This window comes from Equus asinus, chromosome 25 (assembly GCF_041296235.1).
Source record: "Equus asinus isolate D_3611 breed Donkey chromosome 25, EquAss-T2T_v2, whole genome shotgun sequence".
Lineage (NCBI taxonomy): Eukaryota > Metazoa > Chordata > Mammalia > Perissodactyla > Equidae > Equus > Equus asinus.
In genome coordinates, this window is record NC_091814.1 from 38440003 (window position 1) to 38462752 (window position 22750).

A 22750-nucleotide genomic window follows, 5' to 3' on the forward strand; every position below is an offset into this window, starting at 1 on the left:
CCACTCGGCCACGGGGCCAGCCCCTCTGTGCTTCATTAATTTTGAAGTCATCAAGGATGCTAGGCAAAGACATATAACCTAGGGCTGGTAGTCAATTTGAATATTCTTTCACATGGGAATATTCATAAAATGGTCATCCCGTGCATTAAAAAAAAAAAAATTGGCTATCTTTACATTCTTGTCTGTGTTTGACGGAAGTTAATCCTCACCCATAAATCCTGAATAAGCAACTAACCTGGAGGGAGTGGCGATTCTCAGCTTCCTGTCCCTTCTCAAGGGGCAGGGGTGGTGCCCCTATTTCAGCTCATAATTTTAATCCCAGCAAACGGCACATGCCTGGCCCATAGTAAGCACTCGAGTAGCATTAATTGAATAAATGAATGAATGTATGTGTGTGAATAAATAAATGTTGCAAAAAAAGGAGGAAGCTCTCAAGTTGGGAGGACAAGAGTTCAAACCCCAGTCTCTAATCCCAGCTCTGCTCTTCCTAGCCAGGTGTCTTTGAACAAGCGATTTCTCTGAGCCTCTGTGTCCACACCGGCATAACAGAATTAATATTTATGCCTCAGAGGGAAGCTCTGAAGATGAAATGGGAGAATGTTCCAGGTCTACCACACAGCAGGTGCTCAATAAAGAGTAGCTACTGTAGAAGTCCTTCACGAGGGAAATTGGAGAGAAAAAATAGAAGAAATCCTTAAATTGTCTTTAAGTGTGAAGTACTTAAAAGGAAGAATTTAAAAGTTGTAGAGAATTTCAAGTTTCCTAAATTTGATAAAATCATATTCTTAAAAGCGCATTCTAAAGTTTTGTTTAGGTTTTTCTATATCTCTATATTTTTCATTGAGCAAGGGCTGCCAAATTATCATTTCATATTGATTCTATTTAAAGCTAGATTTTAAGTATGTAAAACAGAGAAACCAAGCACACCTATAACTGCAATAGGCTTTTTAAATATTGAAGAGCATGCAGATGTAAGGTTAAGAATAAAAAGAATGTGTCAATTTTATCCTTCCAATAAAATGAATTAAGTAACATATATATATTGCATTATGTGATCTGATGTAATGTATATATTTTAGGAAAATAAATAGATTCATTCAAGTAAATAAACTTTTATGGATTTTAATTAATAAAAATGAAATCAAGTAATGAATTTCTTTCTTAGCCAATGCAAAAACTCCCTATCTGAGATTTTGTGCCACTTAAGGCCCACTTAATGACTTGAATTTACCACTGCCCTAAGTTGGAAAGAAATGTGCAGAGCAAGCTGTGAAAACAGTGCCCAGGCTGACCCATATCACCCTTTTCTTGTAGCTCTGTAAGGTATAAACAGTTCCACTCTCCAGGAGCTCTCAGATCATGGCTTTATTGAGCGTGGTCTGTCTGAGACTGATGCTTTAGGAATGGTGATGCTATTTGCAGTCACAAACATGCTATTGTGGGGCTGGCCCCGTGGCGCAGCGGTTAAGTGCAGACGTTCCAATTCAGCAGCCCCGGATTCACCAGTTTGGATCCTGGGTGTGGATATGGCACCGCTTGGCAAGCCATGCTGTGGTAGGCATCCCATATAGAAAGTAGAAGAAGATGGGCATGGATGTTAGCTCTGGGCCAGTCTTCCTCAGCAAAAAGAGGAGGATTGGCAGCAGATGTTAGCTCAGGGTTAATCTTCCTCAAAACCGAAAAAAAAAAAAATCATGCTATTGCATCTTTGGGGAAAAGTAATTATCCTGAAACTGTATGAACACTATCCATCAGTACAGTGTACAAGAGAGTCTTGACTATTTGACTTGTTCTCAGTGTGACCTTATTGTTTGGCAGATATGAACTTGAAGATTCATTTACATTTTTCTATCACTTGTCTCTCCATCCTGTCTTACCACCACACCTGCATATGATGGATTGGCCCTCAACACCCATTCTAACCTCCTTACAATGTGCCTTTCTGTGCTGCAGAGACTGGAAAGCTAAAAGCCACACCTCCCAGACCTGCTAGCAGCAAGAGTTTTAGTTTTAGTTTGTTCCACTAATCAGAAATGCTGGCGCGAGAGGTGGAAGATTAAGTAAGGTGAAAGACATGCTTCGGCCACTTTTGCTCTTTCTGCTGGCTGACACTGGGGTGGCAGTGTCTGGTTTTTCTGGGACAGTTCCCTGATCTTGACAGTTCCTGATAATGTCAACCTCCTTCTCATGCTAGCTTTCTGGTTCTGGCAGTGGTGGTTTGGTCTCAGAGCCAGTAGCTGGCACCTCAGCTTCCCAGTTTACCTGGAGGTCTCTGGATTGAAGAGCAGTCCTTCCCTCAGAGGTCCAGTCAGTATATGGCTTTCAAGGTTGTTCTTGAAAGCTCAATCTGGAGGTTATTTCTTCAGCCTTCTCAATGATTCTGTGAGCCAGATGCTGTAATTAATCCCCTTCAGGTTAAACTAGCTAAAGTGAATTCTCTTCTTTGCAACTAAACCCTGACAGATACAACCTTTCACTCCTAGCTATTAAGAATCTTTTCCAGGGGCCGGCCTGGTGGCGTAGTATTTAAATTTGTGCACTCTGCTTTGACAGCCCAGGGTTCACAGGTTGAGATTGCAGCCTCAGACCTACACACTACTCATCAAGCCATGCTGTGGTAGCATCCCACAAACAAAATAGAGGAAGACTGGCGAAGATGTTAGCTCAGGGCCAATCTTCCTCACACACACACACAAATCTCTTCCATGCTGAATCAGTTAGGATATAGGCTTACTCATTCAAGCAGTCCACAAACTATGGGTCTGGAACTGTTCTAGACTGTGAGGATGCCATAATAAACAAAGCTTATAATACCCAGTGATTGGAGAACATTCAGAGAGAGACAGAAACCCGCCATGTAAACAAACAAGATAATTTCAGAGATAAATGTGATGAAGAAATTGAATCAGGGTAGCATGACAGAGAGTGACTCTGATAGCAGGGAGGGTCCTGTTGGATAGGGTGATCAGGGAAGTTCTCTCTGAGCAAGTGACATTTGAGTAGAGACCTGAGTAACAAGTTTGGGTCCACCACATGGTGACCTCTGGATAGAGCTTTCCAGGAGTAGGAAATGAAAGAAAAAGATGGGAAGGTAACAATGAGCTCAGGATGTACAAGAGGCGGAGAAAGGCCGATGTAACTAGAGCTTAATGAGCACAGAGGAACAAGGTAGGAGCACATTTCATTTATTCACTCACTCATTAAATATTTGTTGAGCACCTACCACACACCAGGCTCAATTCTGGGTATTTGTATCACAGCAGTGAACAATAGAGACATATACCCGTTCTCATGGAGGTTATATTCCAGTGGTTGGGAAGGGAGGAACAATAAACAAATCAAGAGGTAAAAAACATATTGTCTTTGATCAGTGGTTCTCAACTAGGGATGACTTTGCGCCCCAGGAGACATTTGGCAATGTCTGGAGAAATTATTGGCTGTCACAACTGGGGAGGAGGAAAAGGCTTGATAGTATTTAGTGGGTAGAAGCTAGGGATGCTGCTAAATGTGCTACAACGCACAGGGCAATCCCCAAAAGCAAAGAATTATCTCCAAACGTCAATGCTACCAAGGTCAAGAAACCCTGTATTAAATGGTGACAAGAGTTACAGAGAAAAAAGCAGAGAAAGGTGGTAGAGAATACCAGGGGCAGGGCAGAGAGGAAGACGGAGTATTTCAGGGAAGAACTCGGTAGGAATAGGACATTTGAACAAAAACCTGAAAGAGGCAAGGCAGGGAGCCATGCGGATGTCTACAAAAAACATCGTAGGACAGAGAACAGCATATGCAAAGGCCACCGGGAGGAACTCTGGAGGAAGCAGTCTGGGAGGCAGTGGAGATCAGAGACTCCATGTTGGACACACTGAGGTTGAGATATCTACGAGAAATCCAAATGGAGATGTCACAGGCCATAGAACACAAGTCTGGGATTTAGCAGAGAATTCTGGGCTGGCTATATAAATCTGTGAGAATCGATGAATGGATGGTATCTAAGGGCACAGGTGTACAAAATCACTAAGGAAGTGAATGTGGCAAGAAATTTGATGACTGGAGAGCTAAGCAGGGCCCAGATTTTACAGAATAGTTATCAAATTGCTAGAAATACGTGGTCAAATATTTTGCTAGAAAAGACAAGATATAATTATAAATCAGAATCCTGTTTGTAAAATGTATGACTGCTGTTTAACCTTCATATATTCATCTTTCAAATTAATTCGCAAAAGTACATAATTATTACCGTAAATTCCTTAAGGAAAGGCTAAAAACAAGTATCTAAAGAAACAGTATCATAGATTACTGAGATTGTTTAAAGAATTCCATAACTGGACCATAAAAATCATCGAATCTGAATCCAAAACATTAAAGCTGAGGCAACTGAAGCCCCACATAGCCAGGTCCTAGACTACTGGGGACTTCAGAGTGCCATTTGGGCCATGCGGCCCAAAGCCACATGGTTAATTAGGGGCAGAAGCAGAATAGGAAGCTTAATCCCCTATTTCTCATTTCAATCCTCTTGCCACTTTATCATGCTGAGAAGTCAACTCAAAACCAAGAAGAAACCCTTATGAGATAATCATTTCAACTGGGGGAGAAATTTGTTTATGAATATTTGATATTCACAAAACTCATCCTATAGGCAGTTGTAGCACAAAGCAAGGCACCCCTGTGTCTGCAGAATAGGAATCAATCCTGCATACTGAACTCAAGGATGAAACACACCAACCGAGTTTTGAGAGGACAAAATAAGCCCTCTGGCAACTGGCCCTGTCGCTCTCACAGCTGGGAGGAAGGTAAGGAAGTGAGTCAATATGGGGATGGAACTTGGTTAGCTGGAGATTTTGTTCTAACCCTGCAATAAACAAGCCAACATTGAGAAAGCTGCTATTTAGCCCTGGTGGAATATCCCATGGGTGTTGTAGGTGCTAACAGTAATAGAGGACAGAGTGATTCTGTGCTTTGCCTGGAGAGGACAGGAACTAATCTCCTTTTCAACCTTGTCTCAAAGCACGCTCACAGATATATGCATTTGTTTCCATGGAATGAAGAGAGGTGGCGAGGATCGCTAGAGCTCCACTGTACACAAAGGAAGGGAAACATCAGAAGGGGAAGTGAGCTGGCCTAGTCATCTTGTGAGTCAGTGGTGTAAGCGGCAGTGTTCTATCCCGTGGCTTAGCCACTGACCATATTCCTCCTCTGTGCAGTGAGCAAACCCAGAGAAACAGAGCAGACTTGGGTCTGGACTAGCTCAGGGTAGGGGGAGATGAACAAGAAATCTTACACTCAGCCAGTGAGTAACCCATCTGGCACATCCAGGGAATGCAAATCAAAAAACCTCAGACATGAAACCTCTGCCGTTCAAGCACGCCAAGGTTCTCGCTCTTAGAAGGCATTTGTGTGCTATAGGACAAAAATCTGGCTTGCTCGCCTTTTTGCTCATTCCTTTTTAAAAATTTCTGAATAAAATTACCTTTACAAATGTCTCCTTTGGATATTTTTTCAAAATGGGTATGTTTTACGGTTGCTTTCTGGAACTCTATTTACTTCCTTTCTTCTATTCAGTATAAGATTACTCTAGGGACAGGAAATATGTGTTAGTATGAAACTTCTGTTGAAAAAGAGAACTACTAGGATCTCTGAAAAATCAAAGGGTGCAATAATCTACATTCCGAAAGCAAGCCGTTTAATGGAAAGCTCTCCACAGCTGCCTTCTGAGACATGGGGTCCTTAAGCAAGTGACCTGAATTCTATTGATTATTTTCCCATGTGATAGAACTTTGCTTATTTTCTAGGTCATTCTTGGAAAAGGCTTTCCAATATGGACCCTCTTTAAGGCTAAGGTCACATACTGTCTCTTCCCCAAAACTTCTCTGATTATTCCTCCCAGGGAAAATTTGTGTGTCTTGTGTCTAAATTCCTCCACTAGACTGAAATTTCCTTAAAGATAGGACTCTATTCTGTGTTTTTCAATCTTCTACTCTCCCTGTAGCATCTAACATGGCACTTTTGTATAAAAATAGAGAAATCGCATATAATGATAGCTAGAAGGAAAAGGTTACTTGGCTACCACACTGAAGGGGATGTTCCTAGAGGATTACAGATATGTGTGGGGCGTATATAAATACAGCAAGGAAGGCTATTAGCTAAATGGGTGTTTAAGTGCACTCCACGTCATTGAAGATGTACAAGAAGAAAGAGTTATTACTCTTAAGAGACGCTGTACAGTTCACACGGCAGCTGGGGAGGTAAACCACATGACCTCTAGAACCCTTTCCAGCTCTAAATCTCAAAATGATTTCCAGAAGGTTTTGCCTTAACTAAATGGTCCTGTTTCACTAAATAATCCAGTGTCCTCCACGGACACTGCCACTACAGCAGGCAACTCTAGGAGCTTTTCCAAAGAGCCTGATTGAAACATCCCAGTTTATAGCTTCTAAGGAATGCACCACAGAAGCCTTCTAACTTTGCCGTAAACTCGTCCTCTACTTGATCATTGCAAAGGCCGTGCTTCAGGATGTCCATAAAGTGGTTGGAAACCGTACTCTTTAACTCTCAAGCCCAGATTCAGAAATTCAAGTTTATGAGCCAATTTTGGACTCCCTCACTCTGTGTGCTTGACCTCTCCAAGCAGAAACCAGATCCAGGAGTCTGAGAGTGACTCTCCTGATATTTACCATTGTTGCAATTTCTCCTGTATCTTGTCAGTAGGGACTATTGCCTGGACTTTTGCCTACTTCTATTCTTTTCCAGTAATTTTAAGTGCCAGGTTAACGACACAGAGAAAAAAGTATCAGAAAAGTTGAAAACATTCCCCTTGAATGTGCCACACTTCCTGATTTTTCACGTTCCTTGAGGGGCCTCATCACTCTCTGAAGAACTCGCACAAAACACTACTGAAGGAGACTACGCCTAACACTATGGAATAAGGCATGAAAAGTGGAATTTCAGTCATCAATGTGGTTTGGGGACTAAGCTAGAAAGAGCATTTCATTGTTGTCTGTCTATCTATCTATCTATCTTCTAATCACAGCACATATCACAATAACGTTAGTCCCTTCGTGTGGTATGTGCAATTTTATATAGAGCAAACAGTTGAAGGAATGGAAGTTAATCAGGACTCATAGCAATATGTTATAATATGGTAAGCTGTTTATTCTAATTGCTGTACTACTTTGAAAAACTGATAAGAGACAGCCCTGATGGCCTAGTGGTTAAAGTGCAGTGCACTCATCATCGGTGGCCCGGGTTTGTTTCCTGGTTATGGAACCACACCACCCGTCTGTCAGTTGCCATGCTGTGGCAGTGGCTCATATAGAAGAACTAGAAGGACTTACAACTAGGATGTACAACCAAGCACTGGGGCTTTGGGGAGAAAAAAAAAAGAGGAAGATTGGCAACAGATGTTAGCTCAGGGTGAATCTTTCCCTGCAAAAAACAAAAAATACTGATAAAGTAAAAGACACCATGACAGACTTGTCACATGGTTCTTTTCACCAATCTACTTCACAATATATATATATCTTTTTGTGAGATTAATACCATTTTCCCCAGCTAGATATTATTCTTATCAATATAAAGATAAACAACTATATATTAAATTCTAAAGGATAATAGTCACAAATTACTTAAAGTAATTCCAGCTAATTGAAAAACAAGTTCTCCACTTAAAAATTATCTGTGGCGTTTTAAACAGCTTCTTTGCTCTCATTGGGAAAATGTGATCTGTCTGGGTATCTGTGGAAGTAGTTACAGTACAAAACCATCAAACCACCTCCGCTGGTAAACAACCCAACAAATGAGAGCAAAACCATAATTGCTTCGGCTTCGAAAAAGACTTCTCCCGTGGTATCACCATCAGGCTCGAGAAGACATTGTGTTGATTCATTGCTTGTATATGACTATACCGAAGAAGTGTATCCTAATGAGGTTGTAATGAATCCAGCAAAAAAAAAGCCTCCAACCCCTGTTATAAGGACTAGAGATGTATATTTATCCATCTATTTATTTAATATATATATATTTCCAAAACCTTCCTGATTTCCTTGGAAATACCAAATTTAGGCTTCTGTAGCCTAGTACATGCTGCTTATTTACTAAAGAGTTGTTAGTCTGAATTAAATCAAATATCCACCAAATCTGGTTAATCAAATACTATGAATTCATTCTTATGCTGACCAAAAAAAATAAAAGGAATTGAGGCACCACACCTGAGTTGCTATGAATCCAGTGTATTTATACCAGGACAAGTGACCACCAGAATCAGATGAGTTACAGATTCTCAATAATTTGTTGTGAGGCTATAAAGGAGGAATCGTATTCCTGCTGAAAACTCACTGACCAGGGCATGGAAAAATCCCAAACTCAGCACCTCCGCTTCCTTTAACCAGTCCTGCTGGCGTCCTGGCAGACCAATTTGGAAACCATGATTAATCCCCTGGTAAACAGAAAATAGGCTCTGGAGCCAAGAGAAGTCAAACCTGAGTCACTCTCTGGAGACTCTACCCTTTGCCAGTCTGACCCTCCCTCCTTCTCCAGGAGCTGGCCCACTTGCCGGGAGATTTTTAGCAAACAGGAAGGCCTTTCCTTGGTGACAGAGGAGCCCAATGAGGCAGAGATGGAAATGTCACTATAAATGACTGACTACAAGCTGGTGTAACCCAAATATATGCAGGGGTCACCATGTCCTATATGGTTCAAACGAAATTGGCTGAAACCCCATCCTATACGAAATGGAAAATCAATGTCCTTCCCAACTTTTCCAAGGATTGAAGGAAAGGAGGGCAATGTACCTAGATTTCTCTTTGTCACCAAAGAGTCTGTGTTGGGTCTGTGGTCATCCCACCATGATATAAATGTTACTATTGCAGTTGCCCCATGCTGGACAGGGACCTTCTTCCTTCACACCCACACCTCACTTTAGGTACTTACTCCTACTGGGTAGGGTACCCAGTACTGGGTAGTACTGGGTGTAACTAACTTTTGTGGAGGATTCAGTGCAATGGAGAAGAGTAAGATGGAAGCACCAAAAACAATTTAAAAGTAAAAATTAAATATCCCTGTTCTTAGGCTTTCAACCATCCTGGCCCCAGAAGTGTCTTACCAGCTGTCCTTTCTCCTTAGGCCCTCGCCTCCTACTCTGCCCACGCCTTCTCTTCTCTACTTCTTCCCCTCTCTTTTCTCCAGTTAACCCTTTCTCCCAAATTCCTGTCATTTCATTGTGCAAATGTTACTTTGACTTCCCTGTCTCTTTCAGGGAGACTGTGTCCTCATCTTGCACTCGTAAAACTTTTCCTAAACAAAGACATTTCTTTTTCTAAGAGGAAATTTACAGTCTGGTGTTCAAATACAGATATACACACCGACACATGGGTGAGCATACACACACACACACACACCCCTGATGACCCTCAGGAAACAATGGAGCAGAGCTGAGAGTTCCCGGGAGCTGTGTCCTTAGGACTAGAATAGCACAACTGGACAGAATAAGAGGTTTCTTTATAATTGTGTCTTAATTTTTACCTATCAGTACAGCTTTTCCCTTACTTTCCTAGGGTGCAGCATTCACTGGAAATATTAAAGATTCTTGGCGGCTGTGTGACTCTGAGGACAGTTGGGCATCAAGAAACCCAGCTCCTATTACTCACCACACATCCACTGTGCTTCTGGCCGCTCAGGTTATCGCTTTTTCCCGCTCACACATGTTGTTTCAGACTCTACACTTTTGCTCATTCTCTCTCACTCCCGTCACACACACACGTACGCACACACACACACTCTCTGTTGCATCCTGGAATGCTTTTCCACATTTCACCTCTCTGAATCAGATCCATTCTTCAAGGTTTTTCCGCATAAAGTCTGCCAGATTGTGGCATTTGATTTTATTCTTTCTCCTACTTATTCATTTCATTTACGTAGGCATTTCCTCCCTAATACTGACGTAAATTCTCTGAGGGCTCGGACTGTGTCTGGCCGTTTCTTTGTGTTCCCCACATTAACTAGCACAGTTCTAGACATGCAATAAGTGCTGGGCAAATGCCTGTTGGATTGAATTAAATAGATCACAGGACCTCTGAACAAGAGTGTAATTAACCACATAAATAACTAAAAACATTCACACACCTTTGAGAACGGCTGAGGAAACCCAGATCCCAGGAAACAGCATTGTATAGCAGATTTTAGTAGTTTCTAATCACAAATCCAATACCTACCTTTATTGTGACCTTGGGCCAGTCATGTAACTTTTCTGATCATCATTTTCTTTTATCTGTAAAATAAGAAAAATATAAACACTTGCTCTACTCAGTTCACATAGTAGTTGTGAGGATTAAACAGGAATATATATATATATGAAAGTGATCTGAGAAGCATTGTGAGCAAGACAAATAAATTATTACAAGTACTAAGAGGTTCCAAATAGTTTTAAAAGAATTTGAATAATTTATCAAGTAGCATAGATTATAGATAGAAAGTCATATTTATTATGAGGCATTTTCCCATAAATAAATGCCGCTATTACTTTCCAAGAACATTTTCCTATTCATAAAGGAAGATTTATTACAGCTCTCCAACCTATGCAAATCTGACCTGTAAGCAAAACATCTCCTGTTTTTTCTCTCCTACCCAACAGAATTTGTTTCATTTCCTGCAGGATACGCTATCATAGGAAAATCAAGGTACATACAGCCCATCTTTGATGCTAACATTATGAAAATTATTACACATTAACACTCAACAGCAAACTATAGTAGAAAAATGTTTTAGATGTGACAAATTTTACTTAAGATAAAAGAATAACTATTTTTAGAGTTTTTAAACAATAGCAAGCATATTTTCTTATAAGAATCTAATGAATTTTTAAATACTTTAGCCTATGGTTCTTCTCTCTTTATTTCAGTGTGTATTAGTTTCCTGCAAGTGCTGTAACAAATTATCACAAACTTGGTGGCTTAAATCAGCAGAAATTCATCATCTCACAGTTCTGGAGACCAGAAGTTTGAAGTCAGTTTCACTGTGCTAAAATCAGCAAGGCCACCCTGTGCTCCTGCGACAGGCTCTGAGGTAGAGAATGCATTCCTTGCCTCTCGCATCTTCTGTGGGGTTGTCAGCATTCCTTGGCTCATAGCTACATCACTCCAGTCTCTGCCACCATGGTCACATTGCCACCTACTCCTCTGTGTAATTTCTCCCTGTGTCTCTCTTATAAGGATACTTGTGATGGCATTTAGAGCCCACGCAAATAATGCAAGGTAATCTCTTGTCTCAAGATCTTTATGTACATCTGCAATGACCCTTTTTCCAAATAAAGTAATATTTATGGGTTTGGGGATTAGAATGTGGATACCTTTGGAGTGCCATTTTCAGCCTATCACATGTAGCTTTCAAACTTCAGCATTTATCAGAATCATCTGGATGACTTTTCAAAACGCATATTGTTGGGACCCACTCCCAGAGTTTCTGACTCAGTAAGTCTGGGGTAGGGCCCAAGATGTTGAAGTGTTAGCAAATTCCCAGATGATGTCAATGCTGCTGGTCTCAAGCTCACACTCTGAGAGCCATTAGCTTATGTTATCTAATATTTTAAAAATTATCTTCCTGTTTAATTTTCCCACCTCAAGCTATGTGTCAACTTTTTCTATGTCTTTTGTACATATTCTAACATCAGACATGTTGATGCAGACAGCGCAGCTGACACCTGTTTCTCTTTTAGATACCTCCCTGCTTTCTGCTCTCTGTTAGAGTTCTGCATTTAGACATATCCAGAGATCAGAGTTTTTCTTCTAAGGACTCATTTGGTGCTCCCATTGGTTTCAGTGAAAGACAGCATAGGATTTATTAGTACACATTCCTTAGCCTGGCATTCAAGGGCCTCCACAATATCACTTACACCACACCTACAGTCTGCAGCTAAATTTCTCTCAGCTCCCAAATGCCCTGTACCCTTCTCCCAAGTAGGGGACTTCCTCACATGGTTTCAGCTAGATGGCACATCCGCTCATCACCTCTCCAAAGTTCCATCTATGCCTATCAGAATCCTGATGTTCCATAAGGTCCAAACCACCACTTAGCCTTTCCTGTTCAAATAACAAGGTCTCTCCCTCTGCACAGACCTTTCTATAGCCCTTTGCATGCTTTTGGTGATGATTAGTATATTCTCTTTTGAATCATAACGACCTATGCACTTTCTAATCTCTCCATGTATTACAAACTTAAGGATAAAGATTGTGTCTTGTCTATTTTCATTTCTTTTGAGACACCTAACACAGTGATAAATGTTTGTAAAATTAGCAACAGGATTTTGTCTGTTGTTGACCACTTCGTATCTGCTCTAACCTCTTTGCAGTTAAAAAACACAGAGACAGTGGCGGTGTTTGCTTTGGTGACCCTGTACCACACGTCTTTGGGGGAACTACTCCCTCCTCACTGCAATGAGGTTATGATGATGGCTGCCAATCACAGTGTCCCCACACCTAACCCATACTCCCCCCTACTTTTCCCACAGACGTGAGCCCCTTTCCCAGGGCTTTAAACTAAGGTCTAGAGAAATGAGCCCTTTCCTCTCAGGCAGAGAAGCTGTGGATACGTCAGTCTTGTGAGGAATACAGGTTTGAGAGAATGAGGTTAGCACACATAGAGAAATAAGGATGAGAAGAAGGAAGATGTGAGTCCCTATGCCGTCATATCCCCAGCCCCTGTGGTTCCCACCTTTCTAGCAGTTTCATTATATGAGCTGATATGGTTGCCATTTTGCCTACTCTGGTTCAAATTAGATTCTGTCAGTCAGTCAAGAGTCCTGACTAATAATCTATGTAAAGGTAGAGACTCATAATCCTTTAATAATCCTTATCAGAGAAGTGGTACATCCATTGTCCTGATGACAGTTTCTAATCCCTCAAGTATATTAGACCATGCACTGTCCTTGAAGACATCAGGTATAATGGAAAGTTCTATATAATTGTTATGAACCGAAGGCAGCAGAAAAATATAAACAGAAGGGTCCAACTCTTTCCCCTCAGGAGAAATTTTCACAGGAATCTTGGTGATGAGGCCCATGTGATTAGTTTTATATTTGGTAGTTTAAAAAGATAAAGCCCAGAGAGGTCAAATAGCCCAGTTCTCTCCTCCAAGAGGCTTAGATCTAGTAGAAGGGGAAAGACGTGTAAACAAATTAAAAATAAAGTGTATGGGCACTCTGGTAGAAGTATATACAAGGTAGACCTATGGGGCACAAAGATGGCTGGGTATTTCTACCTAGAGGCACAAGAGGGAAAGGACTCAAAAATGACTTTATGGAGGTGGCAACTCTCGAACTCAGTTCCTCAGGACAAAGACTGGCTCATAGCATCAGCCTTATTCTTTCTAGGCTTCTACTCATTCACGTAAAAATCCTTCATCCTTCAGTCAACAAGCATTTATAAGAACCTATACATGTGAGGTGCAAGTTAAACAAGACAAGGATCCTTTCCTCAAGAAGCTCATGGTTTAGAGAGAGACAGAAAATATCAACTTTTTAAGTACAACACGGTTAGAAGATAAAATGATATGATGCCTAGGATTTTCTTCCCCACAATGGATGGGGGACAGGACGTGGTTGGAGGAATAGACGCAACAAGAGCCACCATGGGGTGACAACGTTGAAATTAGATGTGGTGGCTTTGCAATGTGTCGACTTCGCTAGACTGAACCACAATTTTCCAGGATTTCCTCTCCTCTATGTTTCTGGTTAGGGTGGGCTACAGGAGACATTCTTGGGTGGAATGTGGGGAGTGAAAGTAAATCTGCAGCCATTTTTATAGCCATCCATATTGTCATTTATTTGCTAGTTCACCAGCTTGGAGTGAGACAGCAGACAGGCCTACAACTGTTCCATCTACTCCGGGAACTTCCTTTCGTTTCTCCAACTCCGGGGTGAGGTGTGTGTGTCTAGCTCTGTGAAAAAGGACCCTGACTTCTGCAGGACACCCACATCACCAAGGTCAGAGGCAAGACAAGTCTCCGTTTGTCCTCAAACTTGTCAGCTCCAAGTTGTCCAATCTTGCCCTCCCCCACTTTCCACCCATCTTTCCCTCCTGATTGCCTGCCCTGTGCACTTCAAATTCAGCATCAGATGCAAGGACAACAGCCTTGCAGGGACTATTTAACCAGGCCCCACAATTGCACAACTGCATATGTACAAGCATACACACACACACACACACACACACACACGCTAATGGTTCTGCTTTACTTATTGAACTCCGACTGATGTACTGGGTGATGGTGACATTGCGTTCATTATATTACTCTCAAATTTTCATATCTGTTTGAAATTTTTGCCACTTGCTCTCTATTTTAAATTCACTAAGGAAGACTTCGGCAATAGAGTGTGCCCAAGATGCTGTGGACCCTCCCAAGGAGAGCCACCTCAGGCATGTGAGGGAGGAGCAAAAGTGTCCCCCGCACTGGCCAAACTCTTTGTTTGCTTCATCAGCTCCCTTTTGTGCTCCTTCCCCCTAAATGCAGGTCAGTTTAATCCTCTTAACCTTTCTCCTAAGCATCCACCCTCAAATGTCAACCAGCCTACCTATGGCATAGCTCTTAATTCTCCATAAATATCACTGTCCTCTTCATGCATTTTCACATTCTTGTTTCCAACCACATGTTAGATGTCTCCTTATTCACGGGCAACCATCATCTAAAATGTAATATTACTTTTCAGAACTAAAAGCTAATACTTTCAACTTTTAATTTCTCTTGGTCATTCATTCCTGGTCCCTAAACATAAAATCCAGGGTTACCTTTGACACCACCTCTCTTCCATCCAATCTTTGGCCATATCCTGTCAACTTTCATCCACAGATCTTCTGTTTCAGAATGTCACAATAGTTTCTCTTCTCTTCATTATCTTACCCATCTGATCAGTCCTTTATTCATTCAATGGTTTTCTTTTTTGAAGAAGAAGATTAGCCCTGAGCTAACACCTGCCGCCAATCCTCCTCTTTTTGCTGAGGAAGACTGGCCCTGAGCTAACATCCAGGTCCATCTTCCTCTATTTTATGTGGGACGCCTGCCACAGACAAATGGTGTGTAGGTCCACGCCAGGGATGCAAACCAGCAAACCCCCAGCCGCCGAAGCAGCATGTGCGAACTTAACTGCTGCACCACCAGGCTGACCCTCAGAACAATGGTTTTCTAAGCATCTGCTATGTAGAAACTTGTGAGATAGATTGAGGGAGGAATTATATCCTTATACTGTATCATTGCTTAAAACTTTACAGCATCTCCCATTACTTATAGAATAAAACTCATGCTCTTGGATTTTAAGGTCATCTAGAATTTGGCCCCGTCTGTGGGAGAAAATGCGATTGCTCCTGTGGTGACCAAAGATGCTTTGGGGAAGGACTGTTTCTGAAGCAAGAACCTCCCTGGAGATCAGGCCGGGAGAATCTCTGTCTTCCTGCACCATTCTGAGTCAGAGTGAGTTAAGAAAATGCAGCTTTTAATTTCTTTCTAGTTAAAAACAAAACAAAACTGTGATTATACAAATGTCATGTTTTCTTTTTTTTTCTAATTTCAAAAGTGCAAAGAAGTTAAAAGAATAAGACAACAATGTCCTATAATACTACGACCCAGAAATAGACACTTTTCATGTTTTGGCGTACGTTCTTCAAGAATATTTAGAGCTTTAATTTGTAAACTTTGGATAATAGTGTGCATACTGTTTTCTAATCTGTATATTTCATTTAACAAAATGTTGTGAAAAACTTGCCATGTCAATAAATACATTTCTGCATCTATCATTTTTAAAGGCAGCATGATATTCTATTGTATGCTCATAACAGTTTATGTACACACTTCCCTTTTGGAGGATATTTAGGTTATTTCTAATTGTTCTCTACAAGAAAAAAGTTTGCAATAGATATGCTTATAGATGAATATTTTTCTGCATCCTCAATGTCCTCCTTAGGATAAACTCCTAAAAGTAGAATTTCTGGGTCAAAGGGAATGCATATTTTTAAGGGTTTTGTTGTAAGACCATGTCTTTTTCTGAGGATCATTTGAAACACTTGTGGAGGACTTCAGCAACAAGCCAATGATATAAGGAGTCTGAAAGTGGCAGAACTACACCTAAAGATGCCCTTTGTCACCCACTTTCTGAAGACTTTAGAACGCTAGGGTGCCAGTAGGTTAATTACGTCTTTAGCACAATATATATTACCCTGATAGTTTGAAAGAAAACAGTTTCATTGATATAGACAGAATATACACTGTAAGAATTTTACTCATCATTTTCTTTCTTTCTTTTTTTTTTTTGTTGAGGAAGATTAGCCCTGAACTAACATCTGCTGCCAATCCTCTTCTTTTTTGCTGAAGAAGACTGGCCCTGAGCTAACATCCGTGCCCATCTTCCTCTACTTCCTATGTGGGACACCTGCCACAGCATGGCTTGCCAAGCAGTGCCATGTCTGCACCTGAGATCTGAACCCAGGAACCCCGGGCTGCTGAGAAGCGGAACGTTCGCACTTAACTGCTGCACCACCGGGCCAGCCCCTCTTTTTTTTTTAAGGTATGCTTTTTGGTGAGGAAGACTGGCCCTGAGCTAACAGCTGTTGCCAACCTTCCTCTTCTTTTTTTTTCTCCCCAACCCCCTGTACATAGTTGTATATCCTAGTTGCAAGTCATTTCTAGTTCTTCTATGTGGGATGCCACCACAGCATGGCTTCACGAGCAGTATGTAAGTTCACGCCCAGGATCCAAACCAATGAACCCCAGGCCACTGAAGCGGAGCACAGGAACTTGACCCCTCAGCCATGGGGCAGCCCCCATCATTTTCTAATATTACTTAATTTGGTCCTGGGTTTGTTTCTTTGGGTAGGCATTTGCGTTGCGATTGTTACTTTTTAATAAGTAGACATTTTCTGTTTTAGCACAATGAGATAATAGTAAGTTTGTTACGAGATGGTATGGCTGAAAACTTCCACTCTACCCTTCTATAAAAATAAAACTTAGGGGCCGGCCCTGTGGTACAGAGGTTAAGTTCACACATTCTGCTTCAGTGGCCAAGAGTTCGCTGGTTCAGATCCCAGGTGCTGACCTACGCACCATTTGTCAAGCCACACTGTGGCAGCCACCCCTCATATAAAGTGGAGGAAGATGGGTGCAGATGTTAGCTCCGGGTCAGTCTTCCTCAGCAAAAAGAGGAGGATTGGTGGGAGATGTTAGCTCAGGGCTAATCTTCCTCAAAAAAAAATAGAACTTAGCCACCCAATGAAGAACAATATTTCCCATTTTTCCTGCTAGGTGTGGCCATGTGACCAGGTTCTGGCCAGTGATATGTAAGCTGAAGGGATGTGTGCCCTCTCCTCTGTTCTTCTCCACTTCCCGCTGGTTGGAATGCAGACATGGTGACAGTTGCAGGAGCAGCCACATCAGACTACGAGATAGAAACTTCATGTTGAGGATGGCAGAGCAACTAGATAGAAAAAGCCTGGGGCTGGCCCCATGGCAGAGTGGTTAAGTTCGCTCACTCTGCTACGCCAGCCCAGGGTTTCACCAGTTCGGATCCTGGACGCGGACATGGCACCACTCATCAAGCCACACTGAGGCAGTGTCCCACATGCCACAACTAGAAGGACCCACAACTAAAAATACACAACTATGTACCAGGGGGCTTTGGGAAAAAAAGGAAAAATAAAATCTTTTAAAAAAAAGAAAAGAAAAAGCCTAATCCTTTGCCCTGTGAATCTGCCGAATCAGTGCTAGTCTACTTAAGCTTGATTATTTTGTGAGAAAGAAATAAACTTCTAGACTATTACTTTGACCTTTGTTTCAGGAGGTGACCTGGTATCCTAATATGGAAGAAAGATTTGGGAAGCTTGGCCGTTTATTGAAGCGTGGCCATTACCAAATTAGTCCAAGTCACAGATTCAAATTGTAACAGAGACTTTTTTAGGTTAAGAGACAAGGAATATTCTTGACAGTCAAGTAAGTGAAAACCAGAATATTTTACGAGAGAAATACATGCAAACTCTTTCAACAACTAATGAGCTTTTTTCTTTGAATCAAAAATCCAGTTATGTAAAGGAAATGATTTGGCTTATTGCCTTTTTGGCTTGCATCTACATTATATAAAAAGTTGACTTGATGACCTTGGTTTAATTTTATACTTGATTTAATTTAATTCTTGATTTAACTTTTGTGAGTTTATAGATTTCTTCAATGTCCTTGATATTTAGGGAGATTATAAAGTTAAATAAAGCTTTAAATCATAAAAGTTAACTCGACTTAAATTGCATACGAAACCATGTTGGGATAAACCATAAACCAAGTTGGGAGCCAACTTACTTGTTAAAACTAGTAACTCCGCACTCCAAATGGACAGAATTATTTGCCTCTGATTTGCACGGATTTCCATTTTACACATCAGCCAAGCAGAAATGACTGGTTGCTAAGCAACAGCTTTCTTCTCAGGGACCAGAAATAGATTATATAGAAGGCCAATTTTTAAAGTATAATATGCATATATATGAAGTTAAAGAGAGACCCAGCACCACAGTTTGGCCGTTTGCCAATGTTGAATTTATAATGACAGTATGTGAATCCCAATACATTTGATCTATGAATTCTTCAGTAACCACAACACCTTGTATTTTCTTCCGGTATCTTCCTCACTACTGAAAAACAATGAAGTAATATAGAAACTAGCCTTTTGCAGCAAATTTGCGTAGAAAAATGATTTGTAAACTCTACACTTCAATTTTGTTGAACCAAGTCGTTGCTAATGTAGCATTAACATTTCTGTAGCAATACTGTTTTCTTGGTTAAAACTGCATAATTAGGGGCTGGCCCCGTGGCCGAGTGGTTAAGTTCGCGCGCTCCGCAGCAGGCGGCCCAGTGTTTCGTTTGTTGGAATCCTGGGCGCGGACATGGCACTGCTCATCAAGCCACGCTGAGGCAGCGTCCCACATGCCACAACTAGAAGGACCCACAACGAAGAATATACAACTATGTACCGGGGGGCTTTGGGGAGAAAAAGGAAAAAAATAAAATCTTTAAAAAAAAAAAAACTGCATAATTAATGCCCTAGGAGGATATACTCCAAGTGGTTAATAGTGACTACATAGGGAAATGACCATTTGCTTTTTCCTCTTTGTATTCTTTATAAAGAAAATAATAATTGCTAATACTGTCTGGGCATTTGTGAAGTGCTGTGCACTGTTCTAAGCTTATTATATGTATTAACTCACACTAATATTCTTCACTTGGCAGATGAGGAAAGAAGCTCAGAGAAGTTATGTAACTTGCTCAAGGTCATGCATGTAGAAAGCAGCAGAGAGCCAGAATTCAAACTCAGGCAATGAGACTCCATCCAAGTCTTCACCACTTTACTCTTCTTCACTTTATAAAGTAGTTCATGTATTGCCTGAATATCTTTTTAAAAAATTATACTGTCTCAGGACACACGGAATTATAATTACATCTGGGTACTCAATTCATTAGCAGCTTTTCACCATTGGCTTTAATCAGTTTTACAGCAGTAGGAGTTAAGAGCATAACAGAAATCTAACCAACATATGAGGATCGCCATGTGGGCTGATTTTAGTCAACAGAGAACTGAAATTGTGCCAATTCAATTGAACCTGTGGCCACATGCTGTGTTTATTCAAAATAGATCATGCAGTTACAGAAGTTTCTAAGGAATTGCTTTAAATACATACCACTTATGGGAACTGATTTCCTTCTCAAATGTATTTTTAGTGATTTTTTTAAAAGATTGACTTAGTATACAAAAAAAAATAAGAATAAAAGACAAATTGTTTTCATTTAGAGTACTTGATAACACATATCCTTTCTACCCTTTGTTCTGTCATTTGAATTTCTAAAATGGTATATATATTGATAAGAAACCGTGTTCTGGTGTATAAGTTTCTCTTTTCCTTCCTCACTTTTGAGCTCAGTGTAGCAAAGGTGAGTATTTTCCAGCAATACAGGCAGAAAGTATTTTCTCCTTCCATTATTCCCACCCCAAGGATGTAGATAAGGTATTCAAAGTAAAGAAAAAATATAAATCAGACCAGGAAAGGAGCACTGAAACACTTTACTGAATACAGTCATCTTATTAAAGAAAGAACACCCCAAATGCACTGGTTTGGGGTTAAAACTTTTTCTTACCCATTTATTCATTCATTCAGTCTGTGTGAGGAAACTATGCTGGATGCTAGAAACGCAGAAATGAAATGCACACGTCTAATCTTCGCATTCAAGGAGAGGAAGCAGGGGCCGGCCCAGTGGCACAGGGGTTAAGTGCGCACGTTCCGCTTTGGCGGCCCAGGGTTCACCAGTTCGGATCCCCGGTGTGGACATGGCACCGCTTGGCATGCATGCTGTGGCAGGCGTCCCACATACAAAAAAAAAAGTAGAGGAAGATGGGCACAGATGTTAGGTCAGGGCCAGCCTTCCTCAGCAAAAAGAAGAGGATTGGCAGCAAATGTTAGCTCAGGGATAATCTTCCTATAAAAAAAAAAAAACAATAACTTTAAAAAAAAAGGAGAGGAAGCATATTCATAAGCCCAAAATCACAGTTTAATACACAAGTGTTGTAGGCAGAAAGAGGGTCTTGGGGACCCATGGGATTGACCACCCAAGACAATGAGAGACAAGAAGGCTTCTATAAAAGGGTACATGGGAGCTGGGTCTTGAAACATGAATGTCAGAAAAAAAAGGAGTTGGATTTCCAGAGTTAGAGTTAATAAAATGTGCAAAGTCCCAGCGAGATAAGAAGCCAAGGTTTATATGAGGTTAGTGAGAACTCCTGTACTGCAGGCCAGGGAGATAGGGGCCAGGTGGTTAAGGATTTTATTCACCATATAGTGGAGAACTTGGACTTCATCCTGAGGGCTGGCCAGGAGGTGATGGAGACGCTAGAAGACAATGAAGCATGTTATAAATGTGAATGTCATAAACTATGGCAACATACAAAGAAAAACACAACTAAGGAAAATTGGGAGGAAAAGAGGGAACAATGAATACCTGTGTTAATTTCCTCAACTTTCATAGCAAATCTAAAACCATTCAGAAAACAGGCGCCATGTATATTGTCCAGTCATTAAAGGCAGCCACTAGAACTGAATGTAATACTACAGGTAACAAATATTCGGAGGCAAAAAACAGTCATTTAGGTGGAAGGATCTATGAGAATCCTTTTCATCCTTTACAGCAAGGAGTCAGTACACATTGCCCAGAATTGATAAATCAAGAGTTGGAAATCAGCAGCAGAATTTAAAATAGATGCCTCTGCAAAAGGAGACTTGGTTAAAAAATACTTTCTCTGGGTTTGATACATGGAATTCCCTGTATTTAGCATAAAGGGAGCATAGATGCTCTTTCTTTCTCTTTCATCACTTCCTCCAACAGGATATTTATTGCTGCCTCTTAACCTCCTCTCTTGGGAGAAAGTCTCCAAAGGGATGTTTATTGCTCTTCTGGGTTCGGTCAAAGCCTTGCTCATATAATGAGAAAAACATCTTTAGCCCATGCATTAATGATAAAACATAGACTCTTAAAGACCAATGAGCTTAAAATAATTAGTACTAATGTCACTTCTCTGCTTTAGTTACAGAAAAACTAGGGAACAAGAAATGTAAAACCTTTAATCCTAAGTTAATTGAGAAAAGACTATTAGTCATACTGTAGGTGCTAAAGTAACAACTTAATTGTTTTTTATTTCTTCATTGTTTTTCACACATATTAGGGAAGGTTCCAACCTTATTAAAACTGTCTTAATGACTTAGAATGGAAAAATGCCACAAGGGTCTTCAACTTTCCCTTGGAAATAACATCTTTGTGACAAAATTCAAGCTAATTTTTTTTTAAAAACCACATCTGAAAAAATCAACAACAAACTGCTAGAAGATTATGCTAAAAAGCAAAGAGCCCATATCCCTAAAAAAGAAGAGGTTCATGTCATCATTCCTCAGACAAAAAGAATGGCATCAATTACATTGCTATTTTGCATATGTGTAAACAATTTTTAAATATTTCTCATAGTAGGATCATCTGCAGAAACCATCAAGACACAATCAATAAGGCTGTCCTCTTCTCAAGCAAAAAATTATATATATTTATGAGGTCCATATTCTGTAATACTCAAGAATATAGAGACTGACTCTGCGAAAGCTGGGTTAGAAGCTCGGCTCTGACACTAACCGGGTGACCAGGGACAGCCATTTGATCTAAGTCTTGGTTTCCAATAGTGCCTACCTCACAGGGTTGTGGTGAGTACCACCCAGAAGAATGGATGTAAAGTGCTGAGCACAGTGGCTGGCACAATGTTAGCTATTGTTCTAAGTAATATGTTATTTATTTAACAGAATATTTTATATTTTAAAAAGCACTTTTTTAACACAAATAACCCAGGCTTGCAGTTAACTTTTAATAAACGAAAAATCAGAATTTTCTGGATGTTACGGATCCAGCAAGGAATACCTAAACAGTGTCCTAGAAAAAGACATCTAGAACCCATGAGGCAGGTTATGACATCACCCAGCCCCTCGCTGGCGGCATGATCTTTGTTGGGGCCATCTCCTTCTGGAGGCGAACTTCTTCCAAGGAAGGTCTTTCTATTCAGAGGCTGTTTTCTCAGGAGCAAGAAATGATTTGGTAATTGTCTACTGGAGTGAGAAGGATGGTTACATGACAAAGGGTACTTCCTACAAAACGCTTTCTAAACCCAAATGCTAACAAGATTTTCCTTTGACGGTTTTGTCCTAACATGTTG

The 22750-nt window shown here is 40.7% G+C and overlaps 1 long non-coding RNA gene across 2 annotated transcripts in view; it reads right to left on the bottom strand.

Moving 5' to 3' along the window:
- The window catches only part of LOC123280528 (uncharacterized), a 66954-nt gene that overhangs the window by 22249 nt on the left and 21955 nt on the right, over positions 1-22750 (bottom strand). Inside the window, exons 3-5 of one of the 2 annotated variants that reach the window (XR_011498100.1) lie at positions 20838-20894; positions 20146-20357; positions 10206-10261 (exon numbers count right to left, since the gene is read on the bottom strand). This is a non-coding gene — a long non-coding RNA (uncharacterized lncRNA). The remainder of the gene's footprint in view (positions 1-10205; positions 10262-20145; positions 20358-20837; positions 20895-22750) is intronic. The other variant, XR_006519466.2, reaches the window with a different exon arrangement.